Source organism: Mya arenaria, chromosome 6, assembly GCF_026914265.1.
Source record: "Mya arenaria isolate MELC-2E11 chromosome 6, ASM2691426v1".
NCBI classification, from domain to species: Eukaryota; Metazoa; Mollusca; class Bivalvia; order Myida; family Myidae; genus Mya; species Mya arenaria.
The window spans coordinates 31,900,707-31,926,014 of record NC_069127.1 but is presented as its reverse complement, the minus strand read 5'-3'; the positions used below and the strand labels follow the sequence as shown (position 1 = coordinate 31,926,014).

General features: G+C 34.5%; 1 protein-coding gene across 4 annotated transcripts in view; it reads left to right on the top strand.

Annotated features, from left to right (window-relative positions):
• Positions 1-25,308, top strand: part of LOC128239189 (uncharacterized) — a 95,581-nt gene that overhangs the window by 25,035 nt on the left and 45,238 nt on the right. For 2 of the 4 annotated variants that reach the window (XM_052955701.1, XM_052955700.1), the window contains exon 2: positions 21,796-21,879. The exons of the other annotated variants lie outside the window; for them this stretch is intronic. The gene's annotated coding sequence lies outside the window, so the exon portion shown is untranslated. The remainder of the gene's footprint in view (positions 1-21,795; positions 21,880-25,308) is intronic. 4 annotated transcript variants of the gene reach the window in all.

Here is a 25,308-nt window from a genome sequence, read left to right as displayed (position 1 = left end):
AATATCATAATGTCTATATAAAAAAGCTCTCGGGAAAAACCGTAAAAGTATACTCAAACTTAACATTTAGAAACTGAAAGTAAAACCAGTAGCATGTTTTGTATAAATTATGGCTAGATTACCTTAAAATATACTTTAATCATCTGTACCAATAAAACTATGGTTTTCAGGAACTTGGAAGGATGATTTATAGAATTCACTATTTATTATATTCATGAACATATCTTTGTGCAACATTCCCTTGCCATATCACAGATGCACATACAGACATACTGCGTCGTTTATGCAATTGTTGTTATGCCAGATATCCTTGAATAAAGATATCATTTGCATCAAAAGTTGCATCTTCTGCTTTTCATAAGAAAATATATGCTTTAACCGGATACAAGCTCTTTGTTTTAAAGTAGGGATTTATATTTTTCGCATTCATACGAATATTATATGCTCTTACCAGATGATAGTTGTTGTTTTTTTAAAGTTGGGATATATATTTGTCTCATTTTAATGAACGTAATGTAAGCTTATTATTTAAAACGTTATTTTAACTGAGTTTTATTTTTCATAAATACAATGAAAACTACAGGGACAAGATTCAAAATTTCAAGATGTATTTACAAATTAACCCGAAGGCCTTGGCCCATGTGGACATAATATACAATACCGATATTTTAGATAATTTAATTCATTTTTGTTACAATATTTAACAATTATTAAACCGAAAAAATGCCTGATTATAAATTAAGCATATACACTAACTACGTTCGCTAAATAAATAAAAACATTTCATATTGTGATCTTTTATATAAAACCTAATTTTGAATTTGTTTAAAAACTGACATTGGGCCGATTGTGCAGAACTTTGTTAAGTTAACAACGTTGTTAACGTCATGCTTAGTTAAGTATTTACCGAAAGTTTATTAAATAGACATAGAGGATATTTTTTTATTTCAGTGTAAGATTGTATTTTATTTCACGAGTGTCATAGAAAAACATATTTTCACGAGTGGCGAAGCCACGAGTGAAAATGTAGTTTTTTTATGATCACGAGTGATTTTAAATACGATCTTACACTGAAATAAACAAATTTTCTGTTTCTTTTATGCTTATTTTCGGAGTTTTATTTGTGTTTTTTTATTTATTTCTGAATAACCCCCTTTTTGAAAAGGGTGGGCTTTACGCCGCTACCCGTGGGGCGCCCCTCATGCATAATTATAGCTGTCAACTTTTCTACTTTCAGTTTGCTGAGAAATAGTTCTCTGCTATTCATTCTTATAGCTTAATATTCGCTCGTGTTTTATTGCAAAGCTTTATGAACAGTAAACAATGAAGTATTATTAGTGCACATATGTTCCAAAAATAATGAAAACACTTTTTATTTTAAGATGGACATGAATCATAACCAAATTACTACGCCGCTATTTAAAGAATGAAAATTTGGAAGGTCAAATGTGTTAGCAAAACAAATGTGGATACTCATTGGATTTTAACCATTTTTCTTAGTTTAAGGCTGCATGTACGCTTGTTTTTATAGTAAGTTAATATTCAGTCATCTTACTGTCAGAGACCAGTCTGTTTCGCTTTAAAATGTTTGTTTTCCAGATATTAAAAGAGTAAATGCCACGCTAGTTTGTTGACACATTTTGAGGTGTGGGTGGGGATTTCTCCAGGAAGCTCATTTTACGTACTACAATGGTTAACAGTTCAAAATACATTTGAACGATGATATAAAATTTTATTTATGTTCGAACAGTTGTTTTTGTCTGTAATTTGTTTGGTATGAAAGCAAATGTTCGAACATTCAGCTTCAAAGATCAGTAAAATGTTTGATAAACGGGATAACCGGTAATAAACGGTAAGTTGTTAATTTCCAATTATATATTTATTTGTTTAAATTTATAAAACATTTCTTTTATATTTTTTAAACATTTTTTGACGTAATTTATTGAGGTCCAGTGTTCTGTTTTGATCAAGGCAAGTACATGTAACAACAAAGGAATTTAAAGTAGTTCTGAAAGTTGATATTTTCACTCCTTATTTTGCAGTGAAAATATTAAATTGATATTTTCACTGTGTTATTTCACTGGTAAAACCCCATATTTCATCGAAAAGCATGAAAGAAATTACGTTATTTAAAAAACAAATTAATAAAATTTGGTTTTATTACCTCCCTTTAATATATCATATCATAATACATATAGCCAAGATCCTGTTTAAATGAACAAGGACCAAGGCCACATAAACACAAAACAAGACATAGCGTGCTACATAATAACATCTAAGCAGAAGTAAAGTTGTACCTAAAATACTGTTGCTTCAAATGTGTGGACGTGTGTATACTTCAGTGTATATGTTATGTAATGGATGTACGTGTTAGTCATCAGTTAAGGTAACCCATACACAAATCTTATCTAGTTTACCAGTTACAAGTTACATACTAAATGGAATTCGCAAATCATAACTATATAACCAGCTACTGCTAAAAGTCAAAAATGCATTTTTAGATAAGTGGTAACACGAATCTTATCTTGTTAACCAGTTATTATGTTACTTATTAAGTATAATTCTCAAACCATAACTAGTTAACCTGTTAATGTTGTACAGCACAAAAGGAAAATAGGTGGCAGTTCTGGGCACTTTTAAGCCAGTTGTAGTCTTATGATATTTATCTTACCGAAAAGTTTCGCGAATATTAACTAGATAGCTAGATAGCTATCGCAAAAATTAAGTGGTTCACACGAAACAATTCGCGAACGTCAAAATGTTATCTTACGGCAGTTATACTTGATCTAGTTTAATGTTTACATTTTCACCGCATTGTTTGTACACCTACCCCGGATTTGGTCACTTGATCGAATACTGAGTGGTTAGGTTCAACTCATTTTATTTTCCTTATAAGAAACGTTGTTTAATGTTTTGTACACATGTGGAACTTTCTACCCCAAAATGGAGTTCGGGGTCGTGAAGCACAAGAATCAGTGTTACTTCACATGCAGTTTGGCCACTTGTCTATAGAATATATTGGGAATTTATTTAGTAGTATGTGACCTATACCGGATTCCATTTTAAAATCAAGCGATATTCCGTACTCCGTAAATTTGGCGACTTTTTTCCCTTTAACACAGACTGACTTGTTACTTGTTATCGCAGATACAAAGAGGCGTATAACTTACGATGTTGGCATTGTACAATCAAGAGAAAACCATGATACATGAACAGAGACGGATAAAACTTTGATTAGATACTAGTTGTTTGGGTTTGATAAACATACTCTCTGTTTTGCAGACTTACTGAATCAACCCCTACAGATGCGCCTCGCCTGTCAGTTAATGTGACATGTTGCATAGTAACGAAACATGATTTATTAGATTGTGCATCAACTCTCGCGTGGTGTTAAAAAACAAAATGAGACATGTTGCGCGGTTACGTAAACTTATTTATGAGATGGTGCATTGTTTAAACACCTGGTGTATCGTTGCGCGTGAAACGTTTTCAATGTACCGAAAACAATAATCTTTCTTGCGACTGTCATAAATCAGAAGTGGTTGTAGCATTCTTACGTTGTTAGGGACCGCCACAGTCCAAGTGTTGGTTTAAAGGACCAAAACACAAAATGTTTTTGGAAAGTCAGGGTTTTTTTTGCCGAGTGAGGTTAAAGAAATGAACTTTGGCAAATGATTTAAAATGTTAAAACTAAGATCTCGCAGCTGAAACCCTTCAGCATATGTTGCTATTTGGTCAAATATCGCCTATAAGACAACACTTTTGTATAGCATTACTAACGGGATTCATGTCCGTATCAATATATTTGACTTTCTCCTCAATTCTTATATTGATATATCAATACTGTTTAAAACATCGGGATTCAGCGATTCGTCGAAGCGTGATTGGTTGATTGACATTATCACGTGATGTTATCATTGTATTCTTAAAAGGTCGAAATATCCATCGCCTGTTGTCTATTACCTGAGGGGTCTGTGGATTTAAAAAAAATATTTCTTGACTTAACCGGCGTGGGTTTGCACCCCACTAAACCATAATACGTTGTTATACTTTAACTGTTTTTTTTCTTCTGCAATTTCGGTATCAGAATAAAATAATGATAAAATAAGTGCTTTCAGATGCAAAACAGGGAAATTTATTTTGCCAACGTGATTTAGTGACGCTATTAAAAATTGAGTCATTGTAAGCTTAGATTTACAATTACGTTTAAATAAATATCTGCAAGTTGCTGTTTGGTGTTTGTTCATAAGAATAAGTAAGATAACTTAATTTCAACGAAGTTTAAAACCCTCGTTATCAACATAAAAATTGTGAACGACTTCCTTAAAATACTTAGCAAACATAATGCATGCTTCCTTTCTTACATTTGTAGGGGATTTGAGAACTTTACGATTATAGAAGATTTCAACATAATTTATTTCAAAACGTATTTTCATTTAAATGTCATGTTTTAAGTGCTACACGAATAGCAATTGTTTCAAGTGCCAGAGTGATTGACACTTTCTAATCTACAACAAATTGTAGCTACTCTTTTCTATTTAAAAATATATATTAACAAGAATCACAATGCATTGTTCACAGGATGGTCTGCAACATTTTGACACATAACAAAATACATTAACATAAAAACGGAGGGATTTTTCGTTTAAATTAAATATGGAATTTCAACAAAGATCTGTTAACTTAATTTTTGCGTAAGAACTTCTAAACACCAAAACAGGTCGCTAAGGATGTATAGAGAGCCTAGCACAAGAATATCGTAATGCCTTCTATTTATATATTGAGTTACAACCTTCCTGCTCTTAGCCCACGGTACATTTTACTATTGTGTTGTGGTGGAAACCCCTTAATGCAGTAATGCATGTCTTTGAATATTTAATTTGCACTGAGTTATCTTAAAATTAACGCTCTGATTATTATATATGATTCTTGAATTTATGAATAATGCAAATACGTATGTACCTGCACATATATTATGAACTTATGTTAGTTATAAGATGGATGTATGAGGGTTGGTGAATTGTTGTGACCTATATTTTAGTTTAGTTTAAACGTTTTTAATTTTACAACAATTGTAAAACAAATTGTTGCAACTAATATTGTTCACGATGTTGGGCGAGAGTGTGGTCTTGTGTTGTGGGGCAAACAGGAGTACCCGAAGAAAACCCACTTGTCCACAAACCAATCTTACATGCGCCAAGGCCTGGAATCGCATCCGGGTCACCCCTGTCAGATTGATTGCACTAATCACTGCGCTAACCGGACAACTGAATTAGTCAATATATTTGAGAAACTAATGGTAAAAAGCTAGGGATTTATAAAAATATTTGAATTCTGTAAATGAAATGTTGATACATGCACTATTCAGAAGAGATCACATATCTGTATACATCTACACTATTGATGTTGTTGCGTTTTGTCCGAAACTTTTAAAAAGGTCTCGTTCACCTTTTTATATGGTTATGAGACATCGTTTTAATTTTGTATGATATGTACAAAAACATACTTTTTCCAAAGATAAATCATCGTCAAATATTCAGATAAAAGATCTTATGTTGATAAGTTCAGCTAAAATGTAACAGTAAATGCTATTTTTTTTGTCAATAAGCAATAAGCGCTAGTAACACTGTTAAAAATTGAACTTTTTTAGGCTTGTATTTACACAATTCTGTTCTGTTAATTATCTGGCAGTTGCTGTTTGTTCATAAAATTAAGTAATAAAACTTAACTTCATCAAACATTACAAAACATATATATTTGTGAAGAAGTCACTTTAAATGTCGTATAAATCAAATGAACAGTGAAGTGTTTACTACTTTCTTAAAAACTTAATATTGTTCACACCAGGTATTCATTAGACAACATTATATTCCGGTAAACAAATACAATTATGGCTGACAGACTTTTGGCACCGGGTTATTTTGCTTACAATACTTTCTTAATGTTTGATAAACAGCTGTTTAATAACCAACAACAAAAGTATTACGACTGATCATTCTTCTTTTACGAGAAGTTCATAGGCGATTAACGCACGTCTGTAATGGACTATTATAATACAGTCGAAACCCGTGTCTCGATATCGGTTGGCTCGATTTCCCCGTTGGCTCGAACTGGATGCTAAGGACCGAGTTTGTTTTACTCGTTGTAAACATTCCCGCTTGGCTCAATATTCCTAAGGCTCGAAGTATTTTTGCCGGTCCCTGGGATATCAAGCGAACGTTTTTTGACTCTATATGCTTAGGCCAAACAAAATTCTATGCACACGATCATATTTTTTCGGCCCGACACTATACTGTTTTTATTGCGTTATGATCGATATGTGGATATTTTCATTAATTGCCTAAATAAAGGAATTTATTTTAGTGAACATGTTTAAATTTGACCATTTTATATTAAAAGCTATTTACAATAGTGAAAGTGTCTAAGATTTAGAGTAGTTTGTAGTCAATTTCACCTAAGTTGCCTGTGTTACTTGTGTAAAATGCAGAACAACAAATGGTTTCATTGAAGAAATGAAGCTTTCCAAATTTACAATGTGGATTGCAAAGATTAAGAAATTATGATATCCATGTAATAATATCATAATAAACCTCACACATGCCTCGTATGTAAGCCATTATAACAGCATAAAGGGATACTCGCCGTTTAATTTACCTGATAATTAATTAAGATCAAATATGTTTAAACTTTCTTTCGTTACAAATGTGCTAAATTTACGACATAGGCACACTTGGATTAAAAAAAGCTCCAATTTCCATTGAACTCTTTAAATAAACTCTTCAAATCAAGTATCTTTAAACGCCCACTGGTTTTATCGTGCAAATTGCCTGAGCCAAATGGGAAGCTTTTAAACTTTCTTTGAAAAAATAAATAAACGTGGTAGATAAGAGTTTCGAATTAGAAACACGATGTTACAACACTGAAATAAAACTGATGATCGTGGCATTCAGAGAAACTAGAGAAGTTTCTAGGACGTCATCACCCAAGTTTCAAGTTTCAAGTTTTATTTATATCAAGGCATATAATATGCATGAGCTACAACAACTGATAAACAACAAAGAAACAGTTCAAACAACAAAACAACCACAGTGCAATGTTCTCAAACAATTGGCATTGTGGCACACTTATGAAAATATCAGACATTTATTATGCAAAATCAATTATACAGATATAAAGGAGAGTGAAATTTACTTGAACATGTTCATGATGGTCTTAGAAAATAAAGCTAGTTTGAGAAGTTTGGTCATTACTATTAATTAGATCATCAAGCTCATAAGTATTGGGATAGTTGAAATAGTAACGAGACATACATTTCGACCTATAACCATTGAAATGGACACACTCAAACAAATAATGAAATTCATCACCTATTAAATCCGTCCACTGCTCTGACATTGAAATTGATTCCATTTTGAGGTATACACTATACAGTGTGAGGAATCACGTGACTTAAAGGGGTTCTCACGTAGGTCAACACGGGTTCCAACCGATGTAAACAATCGAGTAAGTGACGTCAATTTCTAAACAACTTTTCTGCAAGAAAAGATATAAAAATATTTCTTGACCTTTAAACTACCATGTTATTTTCTGCTTCGACAATTGTAAAATATGTTAGATTTGCTTGTTTACTTGTTTGTTTACATCAGTTGTGACCCTTGGAGACCAATGTGAGAACCCCTTCAAGTCATGTGATTCCTCGTTCTCTCTCAATATATATGTGTAATTGGCTTCGTGAAACATTTGATATGATGATAGTATAGCTTTCAAGATTTTGGTATGGATTTATATGAAAATAGTAAGTCATCCATCACCATTTGGCATCTCGTACATAGGGTTCAAGCCTGCCTGTTACCTTACACCGCTGTTTATTTTACGCAAATTAAATGCTCACATATTTTAATATGCGGAATAAAAGCATGATTTGTGGCGCGAAGCCATTTAAGATAATCCAACAACCATGAGTATTCCCATTGTTTCGAGGGTTTTGACGTCATAGTTCACCCGCTTTGACGTCATTGTTTGCCCTGTTTTACGATCACTGATATCGATAACTATTAGATTACCATAACGTTTATTAGGTGATGCTTGTCTTGATAGGTGATATAAAATAAACAGGACACGCTCTTAGCTAAACACAATGGGAAACTGGGAAACAGAGGGTTGAACAGATAAATAAACAACAGGGAAGCGCAGAAACCTGGCATCGCAATTATTTGCACTTTTAAGTAACAAAACTTTGTTTATTCAGTCGAAACTCGCTAGATAGGTCGAAATAATTATTGCAACATGTCGTTCTATAACTAGCAAGCCGTCATAAACAAGTCGACAAGGCAAGAATAAAAATGCTTTGGTTAGAGTTACATTCTGTTTAAAAACAGGTAGGGTAGGTAGGCTTTTTGTCATCATTGGATAATTGTGTTAAAGAAGTATTCTGTATATAGCTGGAAGATTTAACAGTACATATAAAAGCACACACATTTTGTTTTGCTAGCTGACTATAAAACGGCAGGGTCGGCGCCGAACCCGAACCAAATGTATTTTTAGGCTTTACATGATCACATCAGCATTATGTACGATACACTCTTCCATAATGTTATCACTGGTAAAAATCCTGCAATATCAAATATATGATTCTTTTTATTGAAAGAGGATTTCAGATGATATTAATATTGCTTTTATGTGAGAAGATTGGAAGATATTTTGCTTTGGATTAACTGGCTTAAGTACAAAAGAGTCTATTTTTATAAGAAATCTCTTATCGCATTTGATGCTTGCTATTTCCTCGAGCCGCCAATCAAAATGAGCATAAAACACATAGAACAAACATAATATATCATTTTCAAAATATGAAGTGGGTATGAATCCCAAAGGTTTTTTTTCTTGGAAATTTATAATCAAGTGGGTATAAAGGCCAGCGTTTAATTCTTGGAAATTCACAATCAAGAACTGTGAATGCTTACGGTTCTTTTTTGGAAATTCACAATCGAAAGGTTATTACCGCCAAAGGGTCTTTCTTGGAAATACACAATTAATTGTATGAACGTCAAGGTTTCTTATTTGGAAATTCACAATCGAGATTCTATTAACACTAACGTGTCTTTCTTGGAAATTCACAATCGAAATTCTATGAACACTAACGTTTCTTTCTTGGAAATTCACAATCGAGATTCTATGAACACTAACGTTTCCTTCTTGGAAATTCACAATCGAGATTCTATGAACACTAACGTTTCTTTCTTGGAAATTCACAATCGAAAGGTCATTAACGCCAAAGGGCTTTCTTGGAAATACACAATCAATTGTATGAACGTCAAGATTCTTTTTTGGACATTACTGTATTGTATTGACAAATCAGATAAGAAAAATAGTTACCGGTAAATGTTTTTTACGGGTTATCCGTACATTGTTAAATGTGTTGTTTCGATTCGTGTTGTTCATTGAATATGTAATGAATAAATGACAGAACTTTATTTATTTTCTCTGCCTGAACAATATTCACTCGGCCACAGATGCTGACTCAAACTATAGCTCCTTCTTTGTGAAATAAAGTTGCACATGTTGCCTGGTTCGTAACTTAAAATAAAACCAAAACTAAAATATGTACTGTGCAATACCAATACCCAGCAATATATAGAAAGAATTTAATGTTTTCCATCAATTGACCATTCACAACTATTATCAGCACAAACTCAGAAATGAGACCAACCCGATATTATTTGAACGCAGGCCACGATATAGACGGCCACCAATGGTACGGAGATAACACACTTCGACAAACGAGATAAACTTTGACGCTCACGCCATTTGCAGCTAACATAAGCCAGCTCTCAATTATTTCGCATGCTTCGTAATTCATTGGGTTACAACATGCACTGTGCAACATCTCATGGGATAATATTCTTATACCTTGAAAGAAATTACATAATGCAGAAGCTTATTATATTAACAAAAACAGTAGCTAATTCCTTCTTTAGAATTCCGTACGTGGTAATAAGCGATCATGAGTCGATTCCATGCACGTTTCAGTAGTGAAAGTTCTGAAAGAAATGTGGAGCAGCAAATAGTTAGGAAAATTCTCAAAATTTGCAAGTCAGTGCTTTGCATTTGAAGTATTCAGTAATCAATTTCTCGAAGTAGGAACTTGGGTAATATGATCAACAAATTGTGTGTTAAGCTTTCCCGAATCAGTGTGGATTTAGTAAGAAAAGCAAAGTATGCCCTTGGTAATAATAACACCATAAACCTCACACATGCCTCTTGTATTATCTAAGACATTAATGCAGCATTGGGGAGTACTTGCCGTTTGATTTCGCCGAGAATTAATTAAGAACAAAGCCACTAGGTGTTAGTTTTCTTTCCTTACAAATGTACCGCATTTATAGTTCAGGACCAGTGTTCATCGATCTAATCTTTATCCGTAGACATGCCTCAGTGATTCCATTCAGCCTATTGGTCAGCGAAATATACAGACCAATCAAAACATTTAATTTTTAATCTTAATTTTAAGTTCAATCTGAGTTGCTTATTGAATGTGGCTCCTGGGGTGGTATTCAGTATACTTACTTTTGAGTTACCTATTATGATTTACTAAATTTTACACGTCAAATGACACTTAAGGACATAGCAGGAGTTAACTCCCTTCACAGCACTGTGAACCACTTTACTCGAGACGCTGCCATTCAATGCTCGTTATGTAGCTTTGATACTAACAACTGTTCAGACTTATTCCGGTAGAAAACGTGTCCTAATATAAACGTGCACTTATTTATAATATCCACACCGTACAATCAAAAAAGCAATTACAAATCAAGGACTCTCCTCAAAACTTTATTATCATTTTTTTCTACTTTTAACTGTCACACAAATCTTTTTAAATTACCCGGCTTCGTAAGAAGAAAGTCAAAAAGAGTTATGTTTAGAACTATAGAACTTGTTATATGCCCCAAAAACACAGAGGCAGCTGCCTCGGTCTGCCTCAATGTAGCTACGGCACTGCTCGTTATGTAGCTTTAATAATAACACCTGTTCAGACTTATTCGGATACAAAACGTGTTCTTATATAGACATTCACATATAATAATATCCACACCCTATATTCTAAAAAGCAATTACTAATCAAAGACTCTCCGAAAAACTTTCATATCATTTTTCTTCTTTTAATAGTCGCACAATACCTATATATTACCCGGCTGCGTAAGTATGACAACTAAACTGTACACTTTTCTACATTTTAATTTGTATTATTCACGTGCCAGATGTGAAAATTGCGGCCTAATGAGAACGATTAAATAAATGCTGCAATTTATGGTGACAGCCAGACAGCTTTGACATTTCCAGCAAAGGCTCTGATAAACGCTGTAATGAAAGCGAGGAATTTTACAAAATACTTTTGAAGAGAAATGAAGTATCTAGTAGAGATGATGTTTTTTTGCATTTTTTGTCATTAAAATAGCTGTCATTCTACGTTTGGTTCGTTTAATTAGAAGTTATTGACCTCAATGCCCGTTTCCTACGTCGCACATACAAAAATCTCTTGGGTTTCTGGATATTTACAGTGATTATCCTTCCAATCTTCAGTGCTTTGACGTCAGTGTTCCCCCTGCTTTGATGGGAAGTACTGAGGAAATTAGAGCAAACATGATTACTAGGAGTTTACACGTATTGTAGGTAATAAACATAAACAAGATATACGACTCGATAATAGAAAGTTGAAAACGGGTAAACAGAGTTGAACAGGTACAAAATCAACCCCAACCTGTATTGGTTATTTTTATTTAAGGGACTAGACACCAGATGATAAAATTGCAACAAAAAGAAATTTGTCAACAACTTTAAATTAATATCGTTGTGTACATCGCATCAAATCAAATTTACTGATGTAACACACCACATAAGACACATGTATCTTTCGTAGTTTTTGCTATTCTTTTTCATTTTGCAATTTACTGGGTTTGTCTACAACGTAAATTCCAGTCGATTAAAACAATAGCGTCGATATATGTATCTGTACTGATCACGTGACTTTCACTTACTAAGTATAAACACTAGGACTGTGAAACCATTATGCGGTTTTTTGAATGGGTAAGCTCAGCTGAGACAATGACAAAATATTATTTTAAATATGTTAAATGGTGTATTGTCGGCCTCATACTAACTTGTATTGACAATTCTAGGCTTGTTTTGTGGAGATAATGTTTTGCCGATTTTAGGATCCTCTGGTGTCTAGTCCCTTTAACTACAATTGACGTAGATTAATGAACAAAGAACGTAAAGTCATGGTCAAAGGAATGCTTATTAGCTAGCTAAAGTAATCATAGGTTTTAGAAGCGAGATATATTTGATAATTATATTCTAAAATATTTGTTTTCTTAGGTTTCTATTTTCAAAAACAAAACAAAAATAATTGACTAAATATGGTAGTTGTTATTGGTCCAAGACTAGATTCACTTAAGTATTGAAGCTCATACGAGTTTAACTACAATTGGCTCATTTCTAAGCAAGGACAAAATACCTCTCTGATAAACGTTCCCTTTTGTTCTGAAGTGTTTAGAAATGGTATTCATAAATTATTATTAACTTTCGGATAACCCCATGGCAGACATTTCTAGGCATATTATATTATTTTTGTTTTGAATTGACCAATAGAACATCGGAAATAACTTTTACTGAAACGTATAATTTGGTATGCTATGCAATGCAACTGTTAGGTATTTAAACATGCCTTCTTCAAGGCTTAAGACAGCATCCTACAAGCCTTTAAACTTGCCTCCTACGCGTCTACAAATATGCATCCTATATTTTTTAAAGCATGCATCTTAATGGTCTTAAATGTCTTCTACAAGTCTTTGAGAATGCCTCTTTCAATAGTCTTTAACTGTCGGTGAAGATATTAATGCTGGAAATACTTTTTCTTGAGAGAATGTTGACAGGAAAAATAAGTTGTGTAATACTTGGGGATAAACGCGTTAACATCAGTTATTCATTTGCCAAATAATAGTCCAATAAAACAAACATAATTTAGTCTGAAAGATGTTTGGCAAAGGAAAGTTTGCTCACGGTACATATTTATTATGATTGAAAGACAACTTGAACATACTAGAATTCCTGTTTTTTTTGTTTCCTGATACTAATAAATTTGTTTTATTTGCACTTGTTTGTTCAAAGAAATAAGTAGAAGTTTTGTAATAGCATTTGTTTCGATTCCTCAGCGGCAGTGTCGGCTTTCTGGTGCCGTCGGCGTCCATGTTTCTGTTGTGTCGTCGGCGTGGTTGTGTCGTTTGCGATGTTGTGTCGTAGGCGAAGTTATGTCTTCGGCTGTGTTATGTCGTCGGCGTTGTTGTGTCGTCGGCGTTGTTGCGTTTTCGGCGTCGTTGTACAGTTGGCGTTGTTGTGTCGCCGGCATGGTTGTATCGCCGGCGTCGTTGTGTCGTCGGCGTGGATGTGTAATCGGCGTATTTGTGACGTCGACGTTGATGTGTCATCATCGTCGCTGCGTCATCAGCGTTGGTGTGTCGTCGGCGTTGCTGTGTTGTCGGCGTCGTTGTCTCGTCGGCGCATTTGTGTTTTCGGCGTTATTGTGTCGTCGGCGTTGTTGTGACGTCGGCGTCGTAGTGTCGTCTTTCCATGCTATTCAAGAGTTCATTTTAGAACATAAGTAGGAACAGTACATAAGAAAATCATCATAGCAAAGCCAACGTGCACAAAGCAAAACAAACGTAGGTGTTTGTTGGTCATTCGCTTCATTATGGATTTAGCCAGCCAGTAGGAAAATATAATTACACACAGGGGAACACAGTTTCTCACTTCATAACGCAACACATCTGACAGCTCTTTAAAGCGCCATTGCATTTGCCGTAATTATGATGTAACCAAATATCAAATACATAATATGAATATTTTAAAAACAAACACATATCAATGTGATAAATTGTTATATTGAATTATTGTCTTATTCACAAGGAAAGAACATTACAAAAGTATTATGAGGCTGATGCTGATGATGACCTCCGGAGTAATTGCATAACTTGAAGAAGTTATATGAAGCCTTTTTTATGAGAGCGGTTAATGTCATGTTTTCAATTCTTCTTGTGATAATGATACACATGAACAAGAAGCTGGATTTCGTTTCCATAGTGTTTCAGTCGAGCTGGAAAGAAAGGTGTTAGCAAAAAGTTAAGCGTTAAAAATATGTTTGTTTCCGGTTGTGTACATGCCCAAACATATAGGGTAGGTCGGAAAATCTTTTCTTTTTTGTTATAAGGCATTTTTCCCAATAAAATTTTCTGTTACAAAAACTATAAATTGTCTGCTTAACATACAATTAGTAGGTCACTGGTATTGTTAAAGGCTTAAAACTAATATTTACACCTCAACTTCCATTCCTTAAATGAACTGCCTTTCGGCAATTGCGTTCATCAATCGATGAACGCAACATCTTCGGATATGTTTGGATCGTAATACATTGCATAACAATATACATGAAAGCTATTGATCTTGTTATTGGTTGTATTGTGGCTGCAGGTCCCGTAAAATATAGATCAACATTTTTAAAAGTGTTAGTTTATTATATTTTAAATATATTGGTACCAGAAGTGTTTCAATTTTACGTTTTAAAGTGATTTTAAGTGACTGATCTTTTCCCGCGTTATTGTGACGTCATTTGAAAAAAAAATCCGGTTATAGTCGGGTCGTTCTATTTTCCGAATGGGTAAGAACGGGTTACTGAAAGGTTTTCTTAAATGAAATGAAGTATTTTTTTAACAATTCTTGAATGAAATAATGGACTATTGGTGTAAATATAAGGAATGAATTGCGGGGTTGATGTCATTATCGGGGATATGAACGCAATTGGGTTGGTCAAAGTACGCGTGGAGTCCTTCGGACTCCACACACATTGACCAACCCAATTGCGTTCATACCCCGATAATGACATCAACCCCGCAATTCATTCCTTAAATGAAAGAAATAATCACAATGCAATAATATGGTTTAGGGCAGTGGCAAATAAATATGGTACGTCGGGAAACCGGCAATAAATATTGTACCTTAAAACTGTTTTATTTTCTCTGCTTGAATAGTGTTCTTTCGGCCAAAGATGCAGACTCAAACTATAGCTTCAATTCGTGAAATAAAGTGGCATATTTTGCATAGTACATAACTTGAGATAAAACAAATACTAAAATATGTACTACATGCAATACCAATACACAACAATACATAGTAAGAATTACATGTATTCCAACACTTGACCATTCACAACCCTAATCAGCACCAACCCGCTATTAAGACTATTTTCTCAAAGACCCATAGGTGGTCTGAATAGAAGGGTTTTACTTTACTACATATTTGAACGCAGGCCACGAGATACACGGCAACCAATGGTTGGGTGGTACGGAGATAACACACTCACACAAACGAGATAAACTTTGACACTCACGCCATTTGTTGCTAACATAAGCCAGCTCTCAATTATTGTGCATGCTTCGTAATTCATTTGATTGCAATATGCACGATGCTACATCACATGTGAAATTATTCTTACTTTGAAAGTAATTACATAATGAAGAAGCTAATAATAAAAAAACAGAAGCTTATGCCACGTTTGGAATTCCGTACGTGGTAATAAGCGATCATGAGTCGATTCAAACACGTTTCAGTAGAAAAATTCTGAAAGAAATGTGGAGCAGCAAATAGTTATAAAAATCTCAGAATTCGCAATTCAGTGCCTTGCAGTTGAAGTATTCGGTAATCAATTTCCCGAAGTAGAATCTTGGATGAAATGTTCAACAAAATGTGTGTTAAGCTTTTCCGAATTATTGTGGATTTGGAAAGATAAGGAAAGTATGCCCTTGGTAATAATAACCCCATAAACCTCACTCAAGCTTCTTGTATTTTCTAAGATATTAATGCAGCTTTGGGGAGTACTTGCCGTTTGATTTCCATGAGAATTAATTAAGAACAAAGACACAAGGTGTTTGTTTTATTTCCTTACAAATGTGCTACATTTATAGTTCAGGGCCATTGTTCAATATTGATCTAATCCTTATCCGTAGACATGCCTCAGTGATTACATTCAGCCTATTGGTAAGCCAAATATACAGACCAATCAAAACACTTAATTTTGAATCTTAATTTTAAGTTCGTCTAAATTGCTTATTGAATACGGCTCCTTGGGTGGTATTCAGTATTCAACTTGAGTCAATCTTATAGTCATACATCATTGACTTCATTCACTCTATTGGTTGGTTATTAATAATCAGTAATCCGATTAGCTTAATCGTTCTTACATCCAATTAAAACCAGTATTGAATACCAACCCAGGTCGAGTTTGTTTTTAAATATAACAGCCAAGGTATAGCTAAAAAAGTCGATCGAATTTCAAATACAATATCTTTCCAAAGTATATGGTCAGTGCAAGTGGTGTTAGGGGAATGAATTCCTGCCATTTTATTAAGTGCAATATTACCTGTATAATATTTAGTAGCATGTGACCGTAAAGCATATTTTTGTACTTTTCTTCCGATGTACAATTCGTTTCTCCTTACAACGATCTTCCATAAAACACCTATGAATTATACGAGTTTATGAATATAAGAAATCTCGCAAACCCGTATAGAAAACGAATGAGAAAACGTGCCATTTTCAATTAAAGCAAGTACGAACACACTTCGTATCAGAACGCAAAAACTAAAATCAAATGAACAGATACAGCAAACAATTTCTATTAATTAACTCTCATGTTTTTAGTACGCCTAACGAGATTCTCAGTCAGTCTAAATGGTGTATTTCATGGTCGGGTGTCTTATTCTATCTCAAATCTAAAGAGAAAATTACAGACTTTTGAGTTCATATTATGATGAACTAAATTCAACAGGTCATATGACACTAAATGTCATATCAGGGGTTAACTACCTTCACAGCACTGTGAACCACTTAATTCGAGACGCTGCTGTTCAAGGCTCGTTATGTAGCTTTGATAATAACATCTGTTAAGGCTAATTCCGATAGAAAACGTGTTCTTATATAGACATGCACATATTAATAATATCCACACCCTACAATCTAAAAACCAATGACCAATCAAAGACTCTCCTCAAAAATTTCATACCATTTGCTCTTCTTTTAATAGTCGCACAATACCTATCAATTACCCGGCTTCGTAAGTATGACAGCTTAACTGTAGACTTCTCTGACTTTAATTCTACATTATTCACGTGCCAGATATGAATATTGCGGCCGAATGAGAACGATTAAATAAATGCTGTGATTTATGGTGACAGCCAGACAGCTTTGACATTTCCACCATTTCTAGTAAAGGCTATGATAAACGCTGTAATGAAAGCGAGGAATTTAAAAATACTTTTGAAGAGAAATGGAGTATCTGATAGAGATGTTTTTTTGCTTTTTTGTCATTAAAATAACTTGCAATTGTATATGATTTATTTTCTGTCATTCTACGTTTGGTTCGTTTAATTAGAAGTTATTGATCGCAATGCCCGTTTTCTACGTCGCACATACAAAAAACTATTGGGTTTGTGGATTTTTCCAGTGATTATCCTTCCAATCTTCAGTGCTTTGACGTCAGTGTTCCCCCTGCTTTGGTGGGAAGTACTGAGGAAATTAGAGCAAACATGATTACTACGCGTTTACAAGTAGTGTAGGTAATCAAAATAAACAAGATCTACGACTGGATAATAGAAAGTGGAAAACGGGTAAACAGAGTTGAACAGATACAAAATAAACCCCAAACTGCATTAGTTATTTTGATTAAAGGGACTAGACACCAGATGATAAAATTGCAACAAAAAGAAATTTGTTAAAAACTATAAATTAATATTGTTGTATACATCGCATCGAATCAAACTTACTGATGTAACACACGGCATACGACACATGTATCTTTCGTAGTTTTTGCTTTTCTTTTTCATATTCAAATTTACTGGATTTGTCTAGCACTTAAATCCAAGTCGATTAAAACAACAGCGTTGGTATACGTTTCTGTACAAATCACGTGACTTTCACTTACTTAGTATTCACACTATGCGTTGTTTTGAATGGGTAAACTCAGCTGAGGCAGTGACAAATATTATTTTAAATATGTTAAATGATGTATTGCCGGCCTCATACTAACTTGTATTGACAATTCTAGGCTTGTTTTGCGAGGATAATGTTTTGCCGATTTTCGGATCATCTGGTGTCTAGCCCCTTTAACTGCAATTGACGTAGTTTAATGAGCAAAGAACGTAAAGTCATGGTCGAAGGAATACTTATTAGCTAGCTTAAGTAAGCAAAGGAATTAGCAGCGAGATGTATTATATATATATATATTCTAAAATATTTGTTTTCTTAGGTTTTTATTTTCAAAAATAAAACAAAAGTAATTGACTAAATATGGGAGTTGTTGTTGGTCACAGACTATATACAATGAAGTATTGAAGCTCATACGATTTTAACTACATTTGGGTTATTTCAAAGCAAGGACAAAATACTTCTCTGTTTAACGCCTTCTTTTCTTCAAAAGTGTATAGAAAATGATATTAATCAATTATTTACAACTTTCGGATAACCCATGGCAGACATATCTAGGCATTTTATATTCTTTTTGTTTCGAATTGACCAATGGAACATCCGAAATAACTTTTACTGAAACGTATAATTTGGTATGCTATGCAATGCAACTGTTAGGTATTAAAACATGCCTTCTCCAAGTCTTAAAACATGCATCCTATAAGCCATTAAACTTGCCTCCTACGCGTGTACAAACATGCATCCTACACGTCTTAACACCTGCCTCCTGCACCTCTTCAAACCTGCCTCCTGCGCGTCTTCAAACATGCATCCTACAAGCCATTAAACTTGCCTCCTACGCGTGTACAAACATGCATCCTACACGTCTTAAAACCTGCCTCCTACGAGTCTACAAACATGCATCCTACACGTCTTAAAACCTGCCTCCTGCGCGTCTTCAAACCTGCCTCCTTCGCGTCTTCAAACATGCATCCTACAATTTTTAAAGCATGCATCTTTATAATGGTCTTAAATGTCTTCTACAAGACTTTGAGAATGCCTCTTTCAATACTCTTTAACTGTCGGTGGAGATATTTATGCTGGAAATACTTTTTCTTGGGAGAATGTTGACAGCAAAAATAAGTTGTGTAATACTTGGGGGTAAACGCGTTAACATCAGTTATTCATTAGCCATATACTAGTCCAATAAAACAAACATAATTTAGTCTGAAAGGTGTTTGGCAAAAGATATTTTGCTCACGGTACAAATTTATTATGATTGAAAGACAACTTAAACATACTAGAATTCCATGTTGGTTGTTTCCTGTAACTGATAAATTTGTTTTATTTGCTCTTGTTTTGTTCAAAGAAATAAGTAGAAGTTTTGTCATAGCATTTTTTCGATTCCTCGGCGGCAGCGTCGGCCTTGTGATGCCGTCGGCGTCGTTGTTGCAGTTGTGTCGTCGGCGTCGTTGTGTCGTCGGCGATCTTGTGTCGTAGGCGACGTTATGTTTTCGGCTGTGTGATGTCGTCGGCGTTGTTGTTGTTGTGTCGTCGGCGTTGTTGTGTCGTCGGCGTTGTGGTGTTGTCGGCGACGTTGTGTCGTCGGCCTTGTTGTGTCGCCGACGTTGATGTGTCGTCGGCGTTGATGTATAATCGACATCGCTGTGTCGTCGACGTAATTGTGTCGTCGGTGTCGTACTGTCATCGCCGTTGTTTTGTCCTTGATTTTGTTGTGTCATCGGCGTGTCGTCGGCGTTATTGTGTCGTCGGCCTTGTTGTATCATCGGCGTCGTTGTGCTGTCGGTGTCGTTGTGCCGTCAGTATCATCTATGCATACTGTTCAAAAGTTGATTTTAGTACATAAGTAGGAACAGAACATAAGAAAATCATTATAGAAAACCCGACGTGTGCAAAGCAAATCAAACGTAGGTGTTTGTTGTTCATTCGCTGCATTATGGATTTAGCCAGACAGTAGGAAAATATAATTACACACAGGGGAACACAGTTTCTCACTTCCTAGCGCAATACATCTGACAGCTCTTAAAAGCCCCATGGCATTTGCCGTAATTATGATGTAACCGAATATCAAATATATGATATAAATCTGTTGAAAAAAATATCAATGTGATAGACTTTAATAGTGTTATGTATAACATATGGAATACTCGCAAATGTAGGTAGAGATCGATTCTGCATTTCAGGGGAGATCACTGCGTAGGAGATTTTAAACTATGGATATACGAAGCAAATTTAGGGTTGATCGGAGTACATTACAGTATATGATACGTGATCGTAAATGTTGCAACGTCCGTATTTTGGCGTGCGCTAGTAACATTGCTAACACAGCTAGACAAAAGGACAATATAATTACACACCGGGGAACTTAGGCCATTAGTTTCTCACTGGCTTACATAAGACAGCTCTTAAAGGCCCTGAAATTCCTTGTTTTGCAAAGATACTTATGCAAAGTATCGCAAAAATACAAAACTCAAATTTCGTAATCGGCAAATTTCCACTCATACAAAGTAATAAATTGGGGGTGGGATCGAAATGAGCAGTTGATGTTATATTTCAATTGTAAAAACAGAACTGGCCAATCCTTTTAGAGTTAAAATTTCAAACTCTCTATTTTATGTTCACCACTTATTTTAACATAAGCATTGATTAGGTTATCAGATGTACAGTATAAGAAATTTATTACTAATTTGTATTAAATGTATTACAGCTGCACTCTCACAGATATACCCTTTTTACAACTTTTTTTTATTTTTTGTCTTGGAAAGAGCAAATTTTTGCGTAAATATCTGCAAAGCAAAGATATAAGTTTGCTGACAAAAATCAGATCGGAGAGTTTCATATTTCCGTTCGAAAATTAATGATTTATGGCTTACTAATGGTTTAAGAAAAATTCATAAAACATCAATTTTTGAACTTAAATATATAAATCTGCTATCTATTTTTTTGCCAGCAGTCTTATATAACTGGTTTCCATGGATTTTCGCAAAAATTGGGTCGTTCCAAGACAAAAAATAAAAAAGTTGTCCAAACATTGAATCTGTGAGAGTGCAACTTTAAATTAGGTTTATAGAAAACATGTGCATTTGTGTGCCTTTATTTGCGTTCCTTAAATTGTGCTTAAGTTTATGTGATATTTCTTTATGTCACTGTGGAAGATTACTCTTACAATAAACATCATTACGTAATGAAGTAACTTATTGTTATACACAATAGCTAATGCCGTGTTTTATATACGTGCAGCATATCGTGGGAAATTGTGCTTTGTTATATATCTGTTTGTCACTGTGTAATTACGTGGAGATTACCGGTACCTTGAACATAATTACATGATGAAGTAACTTATTCTAATAAACAATAGTAAATGCCGTGTCAATGCCGTCTTTGTAGTTATGTACTTTTATTATATCGTGAGAGATTACCACTAACAAGAAAGTATTTACAAAATGAAAAAGCTAAGTCTATATAAAAGTGGTTTATGTCATCCTTAAAATTCATTTCGTGGTTAAAAGCACTAACAAGAAGCCGGATTCCGTTCCCATCGTGTTTCAGTAAAGCTCGTCCTGGTAGAAAAGCGGCGCCAAATAGTTGTAGGAGAATTCCTAGAATTAGTAAGGCGGTGTCTTGAATTTCAAGTATGCGGTAATCCATTTCTCCTTATTGTACAACTTTTACGGAATATTTGTCTAAGGGGATTCCATAGAAATAATACAATGAAAACTACAGGGACAAGCATGGAAGTCAAACAATCAAATATTCTACCTGTTTAAGGGAAGACGGTAAGGGCCCAAAAGACTCTGGACGAGAGACACAAACGTACTCACACAGCACAAAGACCTCACACGCAACCATACGGTATGATTCGTTTTAAAATCTAGACTATATTTATTAGTTAATTAATTTGAATGTTATGACTTATTTTCATGATGTTAAAAAATCATCTGACATTATTTTATTGTTTTGACATATCAGATAAGAAAAAAAGCCCGTAAGAGTTACCGGTACATGAAGTTTAAGGGCTTTGCGTACATTGCAACTGTGTTGTTTTGATACACGTTTTTTATTATAAATGATGATGTAATGAAAAATGACAGAACTTTTTATTTATTTTCTCGGCCTGAACAGTATTCACTCGGCCACAGAGGCTGAATCAAACTATAGCTCCATATTTGTGAAATAAAGTGGCACATGTTGCCTGGTACATTACTCCAGATAAAACCAAAACTAAACTATGTACTGTGCAATACCGATACCCAGCATTACCTAGTTAGAATCTAATGTATTCCACCACTTGACCTTGACCATTCACAACCCTAATCAGCACAAACTCAGTTATGAGACCAACCCGCTATAAAGACCATTTTCTCAAAGTCCCATTGGTTGTCTGATAAGATGGTTTTTACTGTACTACATATTTGAACGCAGGCCGTGAGATAGACGGCCACCAATGGTTGGGTGGTACGGAGATAACACACTCACACAAACGAGATAATCTTTGACTCTCACGCAAATTGCTGCTTACTTAAGCCATCTCTCAAATTATTTCGCATGCTTCGTAATTCATTGGGTTACAATATGCACTGTGCAATATCTCATGGGACAATATTCTTATACCATGGAAGTAATTACATACAGAAGAACTTAATTATATAAAAAACAGTAGGTAATGCCACGTTTGGAATTCCGTACGTGGTAATAAGCGAGCACGATTTGATTCCTAGGACGTTCAGTAAAGAAAGTTTTGAAAAAAAATGAGGAGCAGCAAATAGTTTGGAAAATTCTCAGAATTTGGGGTATTCGGTAATCAATTTCTCGAAGTCGGAACGTGGGTGAAATGTTCAACAAAAAGTGGGTTTCCCGAATCAGTGTGGATTTTGGAGGATAAGGAAAGTATGGCCTTGGTTATAATAACCCCATAAACCTCACACATGCCTCTTGTATTATCTAAGACATTAATGCAGCATTGGGGAGTACTTGCCGTTTGATTTCGCTGAGAATCAATAAAGAACAAAGCCACAAGGTGTTAGTTTTCTTTCCTTACAAATGTTCTACATTTATAGTTTAGGACCAGTCTTCACTTTTGATCTTATCCTTATCCTTAGACATGCCTCAGTGATTCCATTTAGCCCATTGGTCAGCTAAATATACAGTCCAATGAAAACACTAAGTTTCTAATCATAAATTTAAGTTCAACCTTATTGCTTATTGAATACGGCTCAAGGGGCGGTATTCAGTATTCAATATAAGTTAATCTTATGGTCAGGCATCATTGACTTCATTCACTCTTTTGGTCTGTTATTAATAACAAGTCATCCGATTAGCTACATCGCTCTTATATCAAATATAAACCATAATTGAACACCAGCCCAGGTCGAGTTTGTTTTTAAAATATAACATTCAAGGTATACATCAAAAATCAGTCCATTGACTTTCAAATACAATATCTTTCCAGAGCCGTTTCCATATGTTCAGTGCCAAGGGGACATACAGTGGTGTTAGGGAATGAGCTCCTACCATTTCATTATATGCAATATGACCTGTATAATATTTAGTAGCATATGACCGTAAAGCACATTTTTGTACTTTTTTCCGATGTACAAGACGTTTTTCCTTACAACAATCTTCCATAAAACAACAATGAATTATACGAGTTTACGAATATAAGAAAATCTCGCAAACCCGTATAGAAAAAGATTGAGAAAATATGCCATTTTTAATTAAAGCAAGTACGAACACACTGCGTATCAGAACGCAAAAACTAAAATCAAATGAACAGGTACAGCAAAAACTTTCTATTAATTAACTCTATGTTTTTAGTACGCCTAACGATATTTTCAGTCAGTAAATGGTGTATTTCATGGTCGGGACGTCTTATTCAGATCTTAAATCTAAAGAAAAAAAAAAACACACTTTGGAATTACATATTATGAATTACTCAATTTCACAGGTCATAATTTTGACACAAAAGGACACAGTAGGAGTAAACCCCTTTCACAACACTGTGAACCAATTAATTCGCTCCCATTCAAGGCTCGTAATGTAGCTTTAATAATAAAATCTGTTAAGACTAATTCCGATAGAAAACGTGTTCTTTTATAGACATGCTCATCTTAATTATATCCACACTATATAATTTAAAACGCAATAACCAATCACAGACTCTCCTCAAAACAATTGTATCATTTTCTCTACTTTTAATAGAAACACACAACTTCGTAAGTATGACAACTAAATTGTAGACATTTCCGCATTTTAATTTGTATTATTCACGTGTCAGTTGTAATAATTGCGGCCTAATGAGAACGATTAAATAAATGCTGCAATTTATGGTGACAGCCAGACAGATTGACATTTCCAGCATTTCCAGCAAAGGCTCTGATAAACGATGTAATAAAAGCGAGGAATTTTACGAAATACTTTTGAAGAGAAATGGAGTATCTGATAGAGATAATTTTTGCCTTTTTGTCATTAAAATAACTTGCAATTGTATATGATTTATGTTCTGTCATTATACGTTTGGTTCGTTTAATTAGAAGTTATTGACCGCAAAGTCTGTTTCCTACGTCGCACATACTAAAACTCTTGGGTTTGTGGATATTTCCAGTGATTATCCTTCAAATCTTCAGTGCTTTGACGTCAGTGTTCCCCCTGCTTTGATGGGAAGTACTGAGGAAATTAGAGCAAACATGATTACTACAAGTTTACAAGTAGTGTAGGTAATAAACATAAACAAGATCTATAACTGGATAATAGAAAGTTGACAACGGGTAAACAGAGTTGAACAAGTACAAAATCAGCCCCAACCTGTATTAGTTATTTTTATTAAAGGGACTAGACACCAGATGATACAATTGCAAGAAAAAGAAATTTGTCAAAAACTTAAAATTGATATCGTTGTGTACATCGCATCAAATCAAACTTACTGATGCAACACATACGACACATGTATCGTTCGTAGTTTTTGCTATTCTTTTTCATTTCGAAATTTACTGGGTTTGTCTACCACGTAAATCCAAGTCGATTAAAACAAAAGCGTCGGTATATGTTTCTGTTCTAATCACGTGACTTTCACTTACTTAGTATACACACTAGGACTAGGAAACCATTATTCGCTTTTTTGAATGGGTGAACTCAGCTGAGACAGCAACAGAATATTCGTTTAATCATGTTAAATCATGTATTGTCGGCCTCATACTTACTTGTATTGACAATTCTAGGCTTGTTTTGTGAGGATAATGTTTCGCCGATTTTGCGATCTTTTGGTATCTAGCCCCTTTAATATTG